Source organism: Hyperolius riggenbachi, chromosome 10 (genome assembly GCF_040937935.1).
Source record: "Hyperolius riggenbachi isolate aHypRig1 chromosome 10, aHypRig1.pri, whole genome shotgun sequence".
NCBI lineage: Eukaryota > Metazoa > Chordata > Amphibia > Anura > Hyperoliidae > Hyperolius > Hyperolius riggenbachi.
In genome coordinates, this window is record NC_090655.1 from 204,211,648 (window position 1) to 204,220,118 (window position 8,471).

The following is an 8,471-nucleotide window of genomic DNA, read 5'->3' on the forward strand; positions in this document are numbered from 1 at the left end:
CCGAGACACTCAAATAGCCGGCGGTCATTGCTTCATTGTGATGCGCAAGCCCCTTCACCGCGGCAAGGTAATGATCATGAAGGGGGATGGGCACATGTACATGCCTTTTGTTTTGTTGTTGCAGCCGCCCGCAGTGCAGCCAGAAAAATTAGGCAGGCATGTACATGCACCAGAAAAATTAGTGTAGCGGCCACTGCTAGCAGCGGCCTTAAAAATTCAGGAATCCGCCTAGAGTCCTGGACCCTGTTGGTGGTGGCGGAGAATGCAGTCAAGCCGCCTGCTGGCAGAGATGCTGTGTGTGGGGACTGGACTTAGTCTTCGGTCGTGCAGTAGCCCTCCGGGATCCATTCCTCATTCATCTTGATAAAGGTCAGGTACTGAACACTGTCGTGACTTAGGCGACTTCTCTTCTCAGTAACTATGCCTCCAGCTGCACTGAAGGTCCTTTCTGACAGGACGCTTGCGGCAGGGCAAGAGAGAAGTTGTATGGCAAATTGGGACAGCTCTGGCCACAGGTCAAGCCTGCGCAACCAGTAGTCCAAGGGTTCATTGTCGCTTTTCGCAGAGTCTACATCCACACTCAAGGCCAGGTAGTCGGCTACCTGCCGCTCCAGGCATTGTTGGAGGGTGGATCCGGAAGGATTATTGCGAGGAGTTGGACTAAAGAATGTCCGCATTTCCGACATCACCCTGAGATCGCTGGAGCGTCCTGTCCTTGCCTGCGTGGACTTGGGAGGAGGAGGGTTACTGCCAGTGGTACCTTGATTGCATTTTGCAGCCACATCACCCTTAAATGCATTGTAAAGCATCATCGACAGCTTGTTCTGCAAGTGCTGCATCCTTTCCGCCTTTTGTTGAGTTGCTAAGAGGTCCGCCACTTTGTGCCTGTACCGAGGGTCTAGTAGCGTGGCCACCCAGTACAGGTCATTCATCTTGAGTTTTTTGATACGGGGGTCCCTCAACAGGCTGGACAACATGAAAGAGGACATCTGCACAAAGCTGGATGCAGACGTACTCTCCATCTCCTCTTGCTCTTCCTCAGTGACGGGACGCAACTCCTCTTCCTCCCCCCAGCCACGAACAATACCACGGGAACGTGGAGCAGCAGAAGCCCCCTGTGACGGCTGCCACGGTTGTTCTTCTTCCGCCGCCTCTTCCTCCTCCACAGAAACACCTTCCTCATCATCACCATCATCAGAGTCTGACTCCTCTCCTTCCCCACACGACTACTCTGCTTCCTCCTCCTCCTCCTCCTCCCCCCTCTGTGCTGCCGTAGGTGTTGTGGGAACATCGGGTTCGTGTGTAAATGGCTCCCACGACTCCTGCTGCCGTAACTCTTCTCGTTCACGCTCCTCCACAGCTGTATCCACCACTCTACGCACGGCACGCTCCAGGAAGTAGGCGTAGGGGATCAAGTCGCTGATGGTGCACTCATCGCGACTCACCAGTTTGGTCACCTCCTCAAAGGGCTCCATGACCCTGCATGCATTTCGCATCAGTGTCCAGTTGTTGGGCCGCAACATCCCCAACCTCCCAGATTGTGTCCTTGTACTGTAATGATACAGGTAGTGGGTGACGGCTTTCTCCTGGTCTAGCAGACGAGAGAACATCAGCAGGGTGGAATTCCAGCGAGTCGGGCTATCGCAAATCAGGCATCTCACCGGCAAGTTGTTTCTACGCTGAATCTCCGCAAAGCGTGCCATGGCCTTGTAAGAGCGCCTGAAATGCCCACACAACTTCCTGACCTGCTTCAGGACGTCCTCTAAGCCTGGGTACTTGGACACAAATCCTTGCACGACCAGATTAAGCACATGTGCCATGCAGGGTATGTGTGTCAGCTTTCCCAAATTCAACACAGCAATCAGATTGCTGCCGTTGTCACACACCACGTTGCCGATCTCAAGCTTGTGCGGGGTCAGTCATTGCTCCACCTGTTTGTTAAGAGCAGCCAGGAGAGCTGCTCCAGTGTGACTCTCCGCTTTCAGGCAAGACATGTCTAACACTGCGTGACACCGTCGTACCTGGCATGCAGCATAGGCCCTGGGGTGCTGGGGCTGTGTAGCTGGAGAGGAGATCGTGGCACCAGCCAAGGAGGAGGAGGAGGATGACGACAGCGAAGCGGTGGTAGCAGGTGGAGAGGAGGTGGCTGGAGGCCTGCCTGCAAGCCGTGGAGGTGTGACAAGTCGGTCTGCTGCGCAGCCACGTACTCCCTGCTTGCTGCCATCAGTCACCAGGTTGACCCAATGGGCTGTGTATGTAATGTAGTGGCCCTGCCCGTGCTTGGCAGACCAGGCATCCGTGGTCAGGTGGACCCTTGACCCAACGCTGTGTGCCAGAGATGACACCACTTGCCTCTCAACTGCACGGTACAGTTTGGGTATGGCCTTTTGTGAAAAATAATTGCGGCCTGGTATCTTCCACTGCGGTATACCAATGGCCACAAACTTACGGAAAGCCTCCGACTCCACCAGCTTGTATGGTAATAGCTGGCGAGCTAATAGTTCCGCCACACCAGCTGTCAGACGCCGGGCAAGAGGGTGACTGGCAGACATTTGCTTCTTCCGCTCAAATACTTCCTTCACGGACAGCTGGGTACTGCTGTGGGCAGAGGAGAAGGAACCGCTGAAGGGAAGAGGCGGTGTGGAGGAGGGTGGCTGTGAAAGTGCAAGGGAGAAAGTGGATGAAGACGATGCACCTGAAGGAGGAAGAGGAGAAGGAGGGTGGCTTGTCTTTTGAGGGGTGCTGCTTTTCCTCTGGTGTTCTTGCCATAGCTGTTTGTGCCTTCTCTCCAGGTGCCTTCGTAAGGCACTTGTCCCTACTTGAGAGTTGGCCTTTCCACGGCTCAATTTTTGTTGGCAGAGACAACAGATGGCTTTGCTCCGATTTGAGACACACACGTGAAAAAATGTCCAAACCGCTGATCCCCCCTGGGCTGATGGCGCTACGGTGGCATCAGCAGCTGACGTTGAAGGGCATGTGTGCTGGCTGGCCATAGCTGGCGATACATGGCGCCGGACACTGCCCCCAGCTGTTTCTGAGGACGAGCTCCCTATGCTTCTATTATGGAGTCGTCTCCTCCTACTTCTCTCTGACTCCTCCTCTGAACTGTCCCCCTGGTCATCTCCTCTACCGGGAACATATGTGGTATCCGTATAATCGTCATCATAATCCTCCTGGCCAGCTGTGCTTTCTTCAGACACCTCCTCAAGTGCACCAACTTCAGGTGGTCCACCATCATCCCCATCCACACACGTGACGTCCATATTATCGCCACCTAACTCAGACGTATGAGGTGGTGTACCTGCGCCTTCTTGTTGTTGTGGCAGTAGTGGCTGGGAATCAGTGATTTCACCACCACCACCAAATAACTCCTGCGAAGTGTCAAATGCAGTGGATGTGGTGCTTGTTGTAGCACTGGTGGCTGCGGGAGATGAGGTGTTCTGTGTTAAAAACTCAATCACCTCCTCACGATTTTGGGAAGTGATGGCACGTGCCTTCTTCTGAGCACTGTATTTTGGGGCAGGTCTGCACGAAATCAGAGAAACACCACCTCGCACAGACCTGCCGGTGCCTGTTGGCCTTCCTCTGGGCCTGCCTCTACCTCTTCCTCTACCTGGTTTGTCCATTTTGTCCATCTCGGGGGGATGCTAGCTATATGCAGTAAGGTGGGTTCTCACTCAACACAACCGGTAGTTAGATGCAGTGAGGTGGCCAGGTGGGTTCTCACTCAACACAACAGGTATTTAGATGCAGTGAGCTGGGTTCACTCAACACAACGCTAGGTATATGCAGTGATAAGGTGGGTTAAGTATACACAACAGGTACTGGGTAGTTAGATGCAGTGAGCTGGGTCCACTGAACAGTAAAGGTACTTAAGATGCAGTGAGGTGGGTTCTCACTCAACACAACCGGTAGTTAGATGCAGTGAGGTGGCCAGGTGGGTTCTCACTCAACACAACAGGTATTTAGATGCAGTGAGCTGGGTTCACTCCTAGAGTTGGGCCGAACCTCCGATTTTAGATTCGCGAACCGGGTTCGCGAACTTCCGCGGAACGTTCGGTTCGCGTTAAAGGTTGCGAACCGCAATAGACTTCAATGGGGATGCGAACTTTGAAAAAAAAAAAAAATTATGCTGGCCACAAAAGTGATGGAAAAGATGTTTCAAGGGGTCTAACACCTGGAGGGGGGCATGGCGGAGTGGGATACACACCAAAAGTCCCCGGGAAAAACCTGGATTTGACGCAAAGCAGCGTTTTAAGGGCAGAAATCACATTGAATGCTAAATGACAGGCCTAAAGTGCTTTCAAACATCTTGCATGTGTATACATCAATCAGGTAGTGTAATTAAGGTACTGCTTCACACTGACACACCAAACTCACCGTGTAACGCACCGCAAACAGCTGTTTGTGTAGTGACGGCCGTGCTGGACTGGTGCGCACCATGGCGAGAGTGCAGGTTTTGGTGGCTTTACAGCCCATATGGTCGCCTGGCTGATGTAGCTGAATGACAGAACAGTGACTGTCCAGCTGATCAAATTTGGTCTGATCACAATGAACCAACGACCTTATTATCTTTTGTGTGCCCCCCGAGACACTCATCTAGGCGCCGGTCATTGCTTCATTGTGATACGCAAGCCCCTTCACCACGGCAAGGTAATGATCACGAAGGGGAATGGGCGCATGTACATGCCTTTTCTTTTGTTGTTGCAGCTGCCCGCAGTGCAGCCAGAAAAATTAGGCAGTCATGTACACGCACCAGAAAAATTATTACAGCGGCCGCTGCTAGCAGCGGCCTAAAAAATTCAGCAATCCGCCTGGAGTCCCGGACCCTGTTGGTGGTGGCGGAGAAGGTAGTCAAGCGGCAGACATGCTGTGTGGAGGGACTGGGAGCGACTTAGTCTTCTTGAGGCAGGCCAGGCAGCCAGTCACATGGCGTGCAGGCAGAGATGCTGTGTGTGCGGGGACTACTTAGTCTTGGGGCGAGCAGCAGCCCTCCGGGATCCATGCCTCATTCATTTTGATAAAGGTGAGGTACTTAACACTTTTGTGACTTAGGCGACTTCTCTTCTCAGTGACAATGGCGTCAATTCACCAGAGGTTACCAACCTATTTATCGCTTGGGAGGTAATTTACCTCCTGTGATATCTCCAAATAGCAATTCTCCAGAAGTATAGGGGAAAATATCGACAGAGAGAAATGCAAGAGATAAATGTGAGATAAGTATGAGATAAATAAGTGATAGTAGTTAGTTTTTCTCCAAATCACAATTCACCAGGGAAGAAAGGGGGTGTGGCCATTCGTTATTTTTTCATCTCTTTATCCCCTGAATGAACCTGGAGATATCGTGGTTTTCACACAGCAGCTGCTGCTGTGGAAGATGGAGCCTTTTGAGCTTACTCTGTTAGGCCTGGTGCACACCAAAAACCGCTAGCAGATCCGCAAAATGCTAGCAGACTTTGAAACGCTTTTTCTTCTTTTTCTGTAGCGTTTCAGCTAGCATTTTGCGGTTTTGTGAAGCGTTTTTGGTGTAGTAGATTTCATGTATTGTTACAGTAAAGCTGTTACTGAACAGCTACTGTAACAAAAACCGCCTGGCAAACCGCTCTGAAGTGCCGTTTTTCAGAGCGGTTTGCGTTTTTCCTATACATAACATTGAGGCAGAAACGCCTCCCCAATCCAAAATCTGCAGCAGCCCGGGAGTATGCGTTTCTGCAAAACGCCTCCTGCTCTGGTGTGCACCAGCCCATTGAAATACATTACCCAAGCGTATCCGCAGCCGCAAGTGGATTGCAAAACGCAGCCGAACCGCTCTGGTGTGCACTAGGCCTTAGAGCTTGCTTCTGTTATGAGGAGACGAAGGCGCAGGAGGAGGGTCTGTTTAATCGCCCCTCGTATTTTTCGTGAGAGAACAGTTCTTGATAATTTTACTGAGACAGAGGTGGTGAAGAAGTTCAGACTCACTCGTGATATGATTTATGATATGATCCGGCAGTAAAAGGCGGGAATACTCTGGTCAGGTAGTGGTAAAACTCCGCCTCCTACCCACAATGCTTCACTTTCAAGCTTACAGAGAGGAAAAGTATCCCATGTAAATCATTAATACCGATTACCTAACTCTCTGCTTTCTCACACTTTCCTCATGCATATCTCTCCATTATCCCCAGCTATCGAACACTTTTCTCTCTGTCCTCTCACACTGGTGAATTGACTCCAGAGTGTTAAAATACCTCATGAGATAAACTACCTACCTTTTTTCTCTTAGTAAATCCTCTCTGGTGAATTGACGCCAATGCCTCCAGCTGCGCTGAAGGTCCTTTCTGACAGGACGCTTGCGGCAGGGCAGGAGAGAAGTTGGATGGCAAATTGGGACAGCTCTGGCCACAGGTCAAGCCTGCGCACCCAGTAGTTCAAGGGTTCCTCATCGCTGTTCACAGCAGTGTCTACATCCACACTTAAGGCCAGGTAGTCGGCTACCTGCCGTTCCAGGCGTTGGTGGAGGGTGGATCCGGAAGGGCTACGGCGAGGCGTTGGACTAAAGAATGTCCGCATGTCCGACATCACCATGAGATCGCTGGAGAGTCCTGTCTTTGACTGCGTGGACATGGAAGGAGGATTAGTGGCACTGGTACCTTGCTGGCGTTGTGCTGTCACATCACCCTTAAAGGCATTGTAAAGCATAGTTGACAGCTGGTTCTGCATGTGCTGCATCCTTTCCACCTTCAGGTGAGTTGGTAACAGGTCCGCCACTTTGTGCCTGTACCGAGGGTCTAGTAGTGTGGCCACCCAGTACAGCTCATTCCCCTTGAGGTTTTTTATACGGGGGTCCCTCAACAGGCAGGACAGCATAAAATACGACATCTGCACAAAGTCGGATCCAGTACCCTCCATCTCCTCTTGCTCTTCCTCAGTGACGTCACGTAAGTCAACCTCCTCCCCCCAGCCGCGAACAATACCACGGGAAGGTTGAGCAGCACAAGCCCCCGGCGACGCCTGCTGCGGGTGTTCTCCTGCCGCCGTCCCCTCCTCCTCCTCCTCCCCCAAAGAAACACCTTGCTCATCATCCTCTGAGTCTGACTCATCTTCTGCACACGACTTCTCTTCTTCCTCCTCCTCCCCTCTCTGTGCTGCCGCAGGTGTTGAGGAAACAGCTGGGTCTGATGAAAATTGGTCCCATGCCTGTTCCTGCCGTAACGGTTCCTGGTCACGCTCATTCGCAGCTTCATCCGCCACTCTACGCACAGCACGCTCCAAGAAGTAAGCGTAGGGAATTAAGTCGCTGATGGTGCCCTCACTGCGGCTCACCAGGTTGGTCACCTCCTCAAACGGCCGCATGAGCCTGCATGCATTTTTCATCAGTGTCCAGTTGTCGGGCCAGAACATCCCCATCTTCCCAGACTGTTTCATTCTACTGTAGTTGTAGAGGTAGTGGGTGACGGCTTTCTTCTGTTCTAGCAGGCGGGAGAACATGAGCAGGGTCGAATTCCAGCGAGTCGGGCTATCGCAAATGAGGCGTCTCACCGGCATGTTGTTTTTCCGCTGAATTTCCGCAAAGCGTGCCATGGCTGTGTAAGACCGCCTCAAATGCCCACAGACCTTCCTGGCCTGCTTCAGGACATCCGCTAAGCCAGGGTACTTTGCCACAAATCTTTGAACAACTAGATTCATGACATGTGCCATGCAGTGTATGTGTGTCAGCTTCCCCATATGCAAAGCGGCAAGCAGATTGCTGCCGTTGTCGCACACCACGTTGCCTATCTCCAGGTGGTGCAGGGTCAGCCACTCATCCACCTGTTTCTTAAGAGCAGCCAGGAGAGCTGCTCCAGTGTGACTCTCCGCTTTGAGACAAGACATGTCTAAGATGGCGTGACACCGTCGTACCTGGCATGCAGCATAGGCCCTGCGGAGCTGGGGCTGTGTAGCTGGAGAGGAGAACTGCCACTCAGCCAAGGAGGAGGAGGACAGCGAAGAGCATGTAGCAGGAGGAGAGGAGGTAGCAGGAGGCCTGCCTGCAAGCCGTGGAGGTGTCACAATTTGGTCCGCTGCGCCCTGCTTGCCATTGTTCACCACCAGGTTGACCCAATGGGCTGTGTACGTAATGTAGCGGCCCTGCCCGTGCTTGGCAGACCAGGCATCCGTGGTCAGGTGTACCCTTGACCCAACGCTCTTCGCAAGAGATGACACCACTTGCCTCTCAACTTCACGGTGCAGTTGGGGTATGGCCTTTCTCGAAAAATAAGTGCGGCCTGGCATCTTCCACTGCGGTGTTCCGATGGCCACAAATTTACGGAAGGCCTCAGAGTCCACCAGCCGGTATGGTAACAGCTGGCGAGCTAACAGTTCCGCCACGCCAGCTGTCAGACGCCGGGCAAGGGGGTGACTGGCCGTAATTGGCTTCTTCCGCTTAAACGTTTCCTTCACGGACACCTGACTGCTGCTGTGGGCAGAGGAGCAGGAACCGCTCAAGGGCAGAG